The following is an 11,452-nucleotide window of genomic DNA, read 5'->3' on the forward strand; positions in this document are numbered from 1 at the left end:
GGCAGTCGGCGTATTCTAATGCCCCACCGACAGGGACTTTGAATGCTTATAAGAATTTTTTAAATTTTATTTTTTATATAATTAATGTTTTCTCGAATCAGTATTGTGAGGGATTTTCTTGTTCTTGACATGTATTTTCTTTTCGCAGAATGGAGGAGGAGTGAATCTTTGCCGTGTGGGGTTTATTGAAATAATGAAAAATATAAAAAGTAACTACATGTTGTTAATTAAATAATAATAATAATAATAATAATAATAATAATAATAATAATAATAATAATAATAATAAAATTGGGAATAAGTGAAAGAAATAAGATTTAAGCAGTTAAAGAAAAACAGACACATTACTGGGTTGAATAAGGGTCAACTAGTTCTTAAATTTTGGAAGAGTTAAAAGTTCAGTTGATATTTATTCTAATTTTCGAAATGGTTGTAGAATTTTTTTGTGTCGTTTTTCTTTCGTGGGATTTTTCTCCGGATGCGTAGTCATTATTAGGTATACACATTAGAATTGAAATGATCTAAGAAAAATAAGATGATACTGGAAATGGTTGGCTTATAATAAATTAGAATTTTAGAGAGGGGACCAAAATAGCAATTACGTAAACGGGTATTTTTGAGAAATTTTTACATCTATATTTTTATAAAGTAATAGGGTTCGTGTGTTTCTGTCTGTGTGTACAGCTCTCCATCATCAACGAAATATAAAGGAGGTAAGAGGGTAGATCTCTCCTGGTAGAGAAACATTAGAACCCATTTTAGGATGTTTCTGTTATAGGAGACATAAGAATATATGCCTAATTTCTTTATATACTAGTCTACAAACCACCCCCATATCGAATAACTTATGCTCATTTGCATATCACATTATATTAAATCTCTTTAACTAATTACCTCGACCTTATTACATATTGGAAATATTCTAATCATTTCAACTGTACTATTTACAAAATCTATTTAACATTTAATTATTTAATATATTTTCATTTAATTTTATATTCGATTTATTTCACTTTACGTATATTATCAAAACAATTCATTGGCGAGCAAAGCTTTATGTTTTGGGATTGTATTGAAAATGTAATGGAAATTTCAATTTCGTTCCGTTTTAATCTTTTATATTTTACTTGCCAATATAATAGAAAGAATACAATTCAACTATCGTAATTTTATATAAATAAACAAAAACAAATATTTTAAAGTAAAACTTTATTAAAAAAGAAATAATTTATTTTTAAATGAAAAAAATCAATTTAGTAAAATAATTGTATTAAACACCCCCAGCCTTGTCAGCAAACCTGTAAACCTATAAAAGTTAACATTTCGAATGTAAACAGTGATTTTTCGATTTTGTTAGCGCTTGCCGCAATTAAAGACAATTAAAACGGAACTAACTTTATTTCCATTCTATTTTTTAAACAACCCCCAAAACATAACGCTCTCTTCCAGTTATAGCCAATGTTTTTTTAATTAAATAAAACAGGTCAAAATAAACAGATAAGCGCATTTTCTTTTACATTTTTCTTACAACCATTGTCATTTAACCAACTGCAGGATATCGTTACTTTTGTGGGGTTGTTTTGAAAATGGCACGGAGATTATAATTTCGTTCCAATTTAATCTTTCTGGTCGAGCCTATTTCGAAAGCCTGTCTTATCATAGATTTGAACTACAAATAATTTATTACATTTTGATTATTACTATCTTAAGACTTAAAGCTTCTATTTATTTCATTTTTCTATTTATATATTGAATTAGTTATTTCCAGTCTTATTTAAACTTAGCGCTTTCTTTAAACCGGATGAACCTTTTATAAAAATATGAGTTTAACGTAAAGAACACGAACAAGGTTTTATTTAACTGAATTTCTTCCAGTTTACTAACAAAATATATAAATTTAAAAGAGATATAATTAATAAAATAAAAAGGTTATGCAATTTAAAAGAAATACACGTACTCACAAAAGCAGAACTTTTTTTACACATTTTTTTCTATAAAACCATAACAATGAGACTAACAATTACCTAGATCTTAGTAATTATTTGTTTTAATAGAACTGTTTTAATTGTACTGTTTACTTAGTTAACCTAAGTTGGTATTACATTTATTTTACATTTACTTTTTTTTTTTAATTATTACTTTTAGATTGTGACGTTTACACCCGGAAGTAATGAGTCACACGTAGGTCGCTTTTATTCATTCCTTTTGGTCAAGATCAAAGTGTAGTATCTGTTCTTCAGATGCTGCACTTCCTTTTCTTGTTCTCTTTCGGTGGAGGAGAAATCCTTCACGACTGAGACAATTTTTTATTTTTGTACCTTTTCTCCACGTTAAAAAACGACCCTGGTGTCTAACTCTGTCCCGTGGGGAGGCATAGTAAATAGGTACAATATAATTGTTTATAATTGTACTATTCAGAAATATTATTTATAGTTCGTCCATTTCAGTTAGTATACATTTCCTTTACGCTTAATTAATTTACAATCATTAATATCGTTAAACAATTCCGTTTAAAACCGAAATTATGCCACCCAAACGAAGTAGAAACGAAAGTGAGGAAGAAAGAATGGAAAGATTGGAAGCTAATAGACTAAGAGTTGCTGCAATTCGCTCCAATGAAAACAATTCAGATAGAGAAAGACGTCTAGAACTTAACAGGATACGTCAAAGAGAAAGGAGAGCAAGACTGTCAGATTTGGAAAGAGAAACCCAACGTGAAGCTGACAGAACTAGACATGCTGTAAGGCGGTTAAATTCATCACAAGATGAAATTCAAGAAAGGCAAAGATATGCACTGGAAAGAGAAGCAATATTACGATCGAATGAATTATATGAGGTAAGTAGACGTACACAAGGTCAGTTGAGAGTGGCTCAACGACATCAGAATGAATCGGAAACCCAACGAAGCTTTCGCCTATACCAAGGGCAACAACGAGAGGCTGCATGGAGAGAGAGTATGACTTTGCCCCAGCAATTGACAGAAAACGAGGCAGCTAGACAACGAATGACTGCTTTGAGACACCATGAAATAGAACACTGCAATAGAAAAGGATTGCTCTACAACAAAAATGACTCTCTCACTACAGCTGATATAGGAAAAATGGACAAAGTATGTCAACATTGCTCAGCTGTAAAATTTAAAGGAGAAACCCCTGGTTGTTGTTGTCCTTCTGACAAAGTTGTGCTTGATAGCTTTCCACCACTGCCTCAGTTGCTTCAAGATTTGCTCTCCGGCAATGGTCCCATCTCTAAAGATTTTCTGCAAAATCTACGCTGTTATAACAATTGTTTTGCAATGACATCATTTGGTCACAAAATTGCGGCAGTACATGGGTGGAATCCTTCTTTTAGAATTCGAGGCCAGGTTTGCCACCAGATTGGGAGTCTTTTACCACCTGAAGATGAAACAGCAAAGTTTATTCAAGTCTACTTCTTGGATAGTCTGGAAGAGGAACTACATAATCGGGGACGTGACAGTAGACTCAATAGAGACATTCTCCAAAGTCTGACTGAATTTTTACATGAGAACAGCAGCTTTATTTGTCAGCTGAAAACAACAAAGGAGAGGATTGAAGAAGAACACTTGGTAGAACATAAAGTTGTCATAAGGGAAGACCGAAGGCCGCAAGAAGAGCATCCACGGCGATTCAATGCTCCAACAACAACGTATGAGATTGGAATATTAATGGAGAATGAACCAACAGCTAACCGGGATATTGTCTTGCGTTTTAGAAATGATACATTAAAATGGATCTCCGAACTACATCCCCTCTACGATACTTTAATGTACCCGTTAATGTACCCCTATGGTTCTCCATCTTACAACATCTACATGAAGGCATCCAATGGGCGAAAAGTTACCCAACAGCAATTTTATTCGTACCATTTAATGACTCGGCCTGGAAACTATTTTCTCTGGTACCGAAGGCTATTTCAACAATGGCTGGTGGATGTGTACTGCAAGATTGAAACAGAACGTTTACAGTTCCTGAGGCGTGAGCAACAGACCCTGAGAGCTGACAATTATAGCAACTTGAGAGATTCAATTCTTAGGGAGGATGGGAATCCAGAACAGTTTGGTCAACGAGTTGTACTTCCGGTAACTTATACAGGAGGCCCTCGATACATGTTTGAGCGTCAAAGTGATGCCATGGCATATGTTCGGCGAATGGGCCGAGCCGACCTCTTCATCACGTTCACAACAAATCCAAAGTGGACAGAAATTACAGAAAATTGTCTTCAAGGGCAAGACCCTCAGGATCGTCCAGATATTGTTGCCAGGGTTTTCAGGCAGAAGCTAAAAAAGTTACTTGAATTTATTAAAAATGATTTGGCAGGCTGAGGGCTTTCCTGTACAGTATTGAATATCAAAAAAGAGGACTGCCGCATGCATACATCCTCACCTGGCAGGCCCCAGAGGACAAACTTCTACCAGAAAAATGGATCTCTGCATATCTGCAGAGATCCCTGACAAAGAGGAAGATCCTGATCTTCATGCTAAAGTGATGGCACATATGGTGCATGGACCTTGTGGACCATTTAATCCAAATTGTCCATGTATGATTGACAACAAATGTTCCAAAAAATACCCAAAAGAATTTCTTCAGTGTACCGAGCAAGGCCAAGACTCTTACCCCAAGTACAGGCGAAGAAAACCAGAATATGGAGGCCAGACTGGTACAATAAGGATGAAGAGAAATGGTCGGTATGTTAATCAAGAAATAACAAACCAGTGGATTGTTCCGTACAACAAGGTCCTCCTTCAGCAGTTCAACGCTCACATTAACGTAGAAATTTGCAGCTCGATCCAAAGCATCAAATATGTCCTCAAATACGTGAATAAAGGATGTGATCAAGCAGTGTTTGAACTACAAAGAACTGATGGAGCAGCTAACCAACAAGGCCAAGTACAAAGTCACATTGTGGATGAGATCCAGCAGTTCCAGAATGCAAGGTATGTCGGCAGTTCAGAGGCGGCCTGGAGGATATTGGAACATCCCATCTATGAACATTTCCCCCCAATTGTACAACTTTCTGTTCATCTTGAAAATGGGCAGCGTGTCATGTTCTCAGCTGATACTGCTCTGGAACGAGCCCAAGGTCCACCGCCTGCCACAACTTTGACAGCATTTTTTCAACTCTGCCATGAGGATGACTTTGCAAGGGGTCTCAAATACGCAGAAGTCCCTGAGTTTTACACTTGGAACAAATCGACAAAGAAATGGATGAGAAGAATGCGTGGGGTACAAGTTGAAGGTACTGAAAATGATGATGTATGGAAGGCACCATGCATTGGGAGAATCTACACGATTAGTCCAAAAGCAGGGGAGTGTTATTTCTTACGCCTGTTGCTCAATGAGGTTGCTGGTCCAACTTCATTTCAAAATTTGCGAGCATACAATGGTCAGGTGTTTGAAACATACAGAGCAGCGTGCCTTGCTCGAGGCCTTCTAGAAAATGACCATCACTTGCATCAAGCAGTAGGAGAGGCAAGTGCCACTCAATCACCTTCAAATTTGCGAAGCCTATTTGTGATAATTTTAACAGCCTGTGAGCCAAGAAATCCTCTTGAGATCTGGATGGCTTTTCGTGATGTAATATCTGAAGACATTCTTCACAGATACAAGCAAGAAGTTAACAATCCAGAAGCAGATTTTAATGAGGACATCTACAATAAAACTCTTTGTCTAATTGAAGAAAAAGTTCTCCTTATGTGCGGTCAACCATTGGCAAGCTATGGATTACCTGCACCAACGCAAGGGAGAGATGAAAGACTCGCGAGAGAGTATCAACGTGAAGTTACTTATAATCTTGAAGAACTTTCCCTACAAGCAGAAAATATGCAAGAAAAACTGACCGATTCTCAAAGAGAAGTTTACAATTCATTCATGGCAATGTTGGAAGCACAAGGTGAAATGAACAAAACCATGATGTTTCTTGATGCTCCAGGTGGTACGGGCAAGACTTTTGTAATCAATTTGATCCTTGCAAAGATTAGATCCATGAGAAAGATTGTGCTTGCAACAGCATTCAGTGGCATTGCTGCTACTCTACTACAAGGTGGCCGCACTCTTCACAGCACTTTTAAAGTACCCTTGGATACTCATCGAATGGATCAGCCAGTTTGCAAAATTACTGGTAACTCAGCCTTGGCAAATGTAATTAGAGACACCTCTGCAATCATTGTAGACGAAGCCCCAATGACGCACAAGAGTGCTTATGAAGCAATTGACCGAACACTGCAAGACATCACAGGAAACAAGAATCCCATGGGTGGCATTCCAACCTTATTTTGCGGTGATTTCCGTCAAATCCTCCCAGTGGTTAAAAATGGCACAAGGGCTAACATTGTCAATGCAAGTTTGAAACAATCCTATCTCTGGAGGCACGTTATAGTGAAGAGACTGACTACTAATATGAGAGCCTATATCTCTGATAACACAGCTGCAGCAGACTTCTCAAAATTGCTTCTCCAAATCGGTAATGGTCAGTTTCCTATCACTTCTTCACCTGACACAATTAAGATTCCAACTGCGCTTGGTAAATGTGTCGGTAATCAGAAGCAACTGAAAGACAAAGTGTACCCAGACCTGCAAAACAATGGAAAATCACCGGATTGGCTTGCTGAGAGGGCTATTATTTCGCCATTAAACAGCAATGTGAATCATTTGAACAATTCAATAATGGATGAATTTCCAGGAGACACAAAGCAATACAAGTCAGTTGATTCGGCTACTAATGAATATGAAGCTGTTCACTACCCTGTGGAGTTTTTAAACTCTTTGGAGATATCTGGAATGCCTCCACACATTTTAAATCTCAAAATTGGATCGCCAATCATGATTCTTCGATCCTTGGAACCGCCAAAAACAACAAACGGAACCAGATGTGTTATCACCAGATTGCACACCAATGTACTTGAGGCCACCATTTCCTGTGGTCTCTACAAAGGCGAAACCGTTCTACTGCCAAGGATCCCCTTAGTTCCATCGGACTCAGAACTTCCATTTAAATTCCGGAGACTCCAATTTCCTGTGAAGGTGTGTTTTGCAATGAGCATAAACAAAAGTCAAGGTCAGACATTTAACACCATTGGCGTAGACTTGACATCAGACTGCTTCAGTCACGGTATGTTCTACGTCTCCATCAGCCGGACAGGAAGTTCAGAAAAACTCTACATTCTGGCTCCAAATCAAAGCAGCAGAAATGTAGTTTACCCTGAGGCTCTTCAGTGAAAAGTTCGAGAAATGGATATGAGGAAAAACTGACATGATCTGATTGTGGTAAGTTTTTAGTATTGAATGTGCAAGATAAAATTTAAGCAAGAGTTGAAAATTACTTCAATGAAAAATTTACTATGTAACATCAAGTAACCTTCCTTTTTGATGAAAATGTTTTGTGAAGTTCCTGATTGAATTTCAGTCACTACAAGAGGTAGTTAAAATGTTAATCACCTTATGCAATCGTTGCTCTTACAACATCAACTTACTGGAAAGGTGCCCACAGATTTTGGTACCCGAGTGCGCAACAAAGCTCCGTGCGAAGCACGGGTATCTTTGCTAGTATGTAATAAGCCAAAAGACAGATTTTCTTTTTTAATAATTTTATTTTTGTGTTTTTTTTTAACGTCCACAAATATTTTTTCGCAAGAAGAGTAACTTGCCGAGAAAGCATTAAAGATGCCCCGTTCGAAGAATAAGATGGACCCTGTGGAAATTAAGGGCTTGAAAAAAAGCTGGTCGCACGTGACGATTCCAAGCAGGAGGTAAGACGGCTCAATTAATTAGAGACAGGTGTGGAGAGGATACAAGAATCCTTAAGGGTACCAGGGACCTATGAGAGGCAGTACTGTAGACAAATCACATATAGCTTAATGAGATGAGAGAAAAGTAAAATATACCGTAGGTACGTAAAAAAATTCTTTTTAGAGATGCATGAATGCGGGATATCTCTGCTGGATCTTGGAAGCTCTGATGAGAGAAAAGAAAAGTCACAAAAATCGGACCATTAGCTAGAGTTTAGTGCGCAAATAGGAATTTTGGCGCGAGGGGGTTAGTTAGTTTCGGGTGATATTTTCTAAGTCTTCATCAAGTTCCAAAGGTCTAAGCAAGGAAATCCAAGTGAATCAGTGGATGAAAGGTATATCTTAAAAGTTTGGAAAGGATGTTACACTATTAGGTTAACAAAACCCTGCCGTCTTAACACCAATTTAAAAGTCTCTCGTCGTCACCACGAGGCGCAAGTTCATCTCATCCGGTAGCGTTTTTCTTTCTGCTCCTCACCACGCGGTGCATTCTTTCTGTCACCGGACACGAGTAAAAAAAAAAAAAAAAAAAAAAACAACAAAAAAAAAAAAACAAAAACAAAAAAAAAACAACAAAAAGTCAGATCGCTTCCTTTGCTCGACCACGTGCTTTAACGGCTGTTGCTAATGTTTTCACTATCTTTCGCTGCTGCTGATTTTCTCATACGCGTTACAGTTTAAGTTATGGACTATAATTTTTACCCGCTATTAACTAGTTAAAACGTCTGGTTTTATAACTGATAACTATAAATGTGCTCCTGGATATGACCTTGAACTATATCCGAGGGTGAGGCCCCAGCTTGCGGGCTTTGGGGAGTGTGGAACCACCCTTTACTTGCCATTTCTCCCAGGTCCACTCTGACCCGGAGTGGTAGTACCTGTTAGGTTCCCAACTATGGGTTAAATAGAAACCGACTTGAAAAAAAATTCTATTAAAAAGTTTTTCTTCAAAATAACTGGATTCGGCATTAAATAACATGAAAAGGGTTGATATGCCGCAAAACAAAAACAACCAACTAACCAACCAACCAACCAACCAACCAACCAACCAATAAATGAATTTATATAGTACATAATCGGTATAATTAATAAACAGCGTTTATATTTTTTTATTTGTAGACACATTTCTACATTTTGTAATGTGCATATATGTTTGTACTCTAAAGGAATTTAAATAACAGAAATAGTACCGGGGATGAGGTGCAAATAACATGAAACGAAAAAGTTATTTGAAATCTGTACATATAAAATTCAATGCATCTGTGTATGTTTGTGTGATGTTTTTTTTTGTTCCCTAAAAAACGAAAGGTTAGAAAACCTACATAAAACGTAAAAGTATATTCCTATGTAAAATTTATCGGAGAAAACAATGGAAATGTTTCTGAATCTCTAAATGCGGCTATAAAGGGCGGTTATGCGGACATAGCCCTCTTAAAACTTTAAACACATCCTATTTTTATGAAATTTGAATATGTATAAAATTTTCTCGGGAAGACAATGGAAGTGGCCTCAAATCTCTACATTACTCTTTATACACCGAATATCTAGATGCTTCCAACTTCAAATGACCCATTGGGAGAGGACTCTTTTTAAACGTCAAATACATATATAACTTTAAGAAAATGTATACCATATGTATAATTAATTCCAGAAAGTTTTCCAACATTTCAATTTCTTCTTGAGGGCGAAGCAGGAGGAAGGTGGGCAGTAAAAACAACAACCAAAAAAAACAAAATAAAAACAAAAAACAAAACAAAAAATATGGGTGTTACGAGTATGATGAAAAATACATAGTAGTGATCTTCGTTCAATCCCGAGAAACGTCAGGTCTTCTTACTAGAATAATACTAAACTGCGTTTACTTTCCCGTATAAAACGAAACGCAGTTTAGTATTATTCTAGTAAGAATAATTAAGGTATTTTTTAACAATAAAAATAGCAATTAAGGTATTTTTAACAATAGCCGACAAAATTATCCGACAATAATTAAGGTATTTTTAATAATAGCAATAGCTAGGTATTTTTAACAATAGCCGACAAAAAGGAGAAAGAATTGTATGTATAATAGATAAATGTTACCAAAAGCCAGCCCAGTTGCACTTTTACATATATGGATACGTATTTAAAAAAAATATTTTTACTTATTTTAAGGTGTTTTTGACTTGAAAATAAAAATAGTGTCAAGACTGTTGAGTTGGGACGAAAAAAATATCGAGCCTCGATATTCGTTAAATCGACAATTAAACAACAACAAAGATAGAAACACGTCCGATAAATGTCATCAATCGTGCTAAACTGTAATATTCTACCAGTACTTTGTTTAATTTTTGATTTTTGAGTGATTATCGAGGCTCGGCAAGGCTCTAAAGAGATCATTATTGTTTTCGTTAACTTAAAACTCGACAGGTGTGACACTACTTTTGTAGATCGGCAATAAAAACAAACAAACAAACAAACAAACAAACGAACAAAATGTGCGACTAAAAGTGTTTCCCCCAATTTTTTCTTTCAGATTCTTCGTCAACGAACCGGATATTGAGAATGGAGAAAAAAGAAGAAGAAGAACGTAAAAACCCTTTCGGATAAACTAGTGACGATTAGTTTTATTCCGTTTATCCAGACGATTTCGACTTGAGGATCAGGCGACATTTGTAGTTTCAATTTATAGAGTTCAATTCTTAATCCATTGTGCACGGAGATGTCTTCAAAAATAACTCATTTGTAAAATGTCTTCAATAAAACGATCATAATCGATGTTTTTAAATGGTTCTACATTTCTTTTAATAAAACTGACTAATCGAAAATCTTTATTAACCAAAATATCAATGCCTCTTACATACAACGATATATATATATATGAGGGTCGTGCAATAAGTAATGCCCCTGACGTATTTCCCATAGGAGTAGAGCAACGAAACTTGGCACAGTTATTAGTCTTTCTCTACATAGGAACCACCTAGAGTTATGCATTTCTCACATCGTTTGATGCAGGTCTTGAGACCGTTTTTTAGAACACCCCAGGTTGGTCCTCCAACCACGACGTGACTTCAGAAATCAAGGCTGCATCATCTGAGAAACGCTTTCCTTTCAAAAACAACTTCATGGCTGGGAAGAGGTGAAAGTCAGAGGGTGCAAAGTCAGGAGAGTAAGGAGGATGGGGAAGGATTTCATAATCACACGCCCGTATTTCTGATCTGGCGACATGCGAGTTGTGGACCGGAGCGTTGTCCTGCAGGAGGAGGGTACCTTTGTTGATCTTGCCCCGCCTCTTGATTTTGATAGCTTCCCTTAATTTCCTCAAAAATGAAGCATAATAGGCTCCTGTAATTGTGGTACGCTTTGCCAGGAAATCTGTCATCACTACTCCGTCCTGGTCCCAGAAGACTGAGCATGACCTTGCCAGCGGAGGGCTGCACCCTTGTCTTCTTTGGAGGTGGTGAGTCCCAGTGCTTCCACTGCATTGACTGGCCTTTGGTCTCTGGATCATAGTGATGGACCCAGGTTTCATCCTGTGTAATCAGTCTTTTGAAAAACTTTGACTCATTTTCTTGGCACATCTCCAAATTCATCCTCGAGCACTCGACGCGTTCTCGCTTCTGGAATGGTGTGAACAACCTGGGAATCCATCTGGTGGACACCTTATGCATA

At 37.0% G+C, this 11,452-nt stretch overlaps 1 long non-coding RNA gene across 1 annotated transcript in view; it reads left to right on the plus strand.

Annotated features, from left to right (window-relative positions):
* The window catches only part of LOC145291515 (uncharacterized), a 45,212-nt gene extending 34,654 nt beyond the window's left edge, over window positions 1-10,558 (plus strand). The window contains exon 3 of the long non-coding RNA XR_013869431.1: window positions 10,317-10,558. This is a non-coding gene — a long non-coding RNA (uncharacterized LOC145291515). The remainder of the gene's footprint in view (window positions 1-10,316) is intronic.
* Window positions 10,559-11,452: the final 894 nt, after the last annotated feature.

This window comes from Euprymna scolopes, chromosome 12 (assembly GCF_053919585.1).
Source record: "Euprymna scolopes isolate OS-2025 chromosome 12, ASM5391958v1, whole genome shotgun sequence".
Classification (NCBI taxonomy): domain Eukaryota; kingdom Metazoa; phylum Mollusca; class Cephalopoda; order Sepiida; family Sepiolidae; genus Euprymna; species Euprymna scolopes.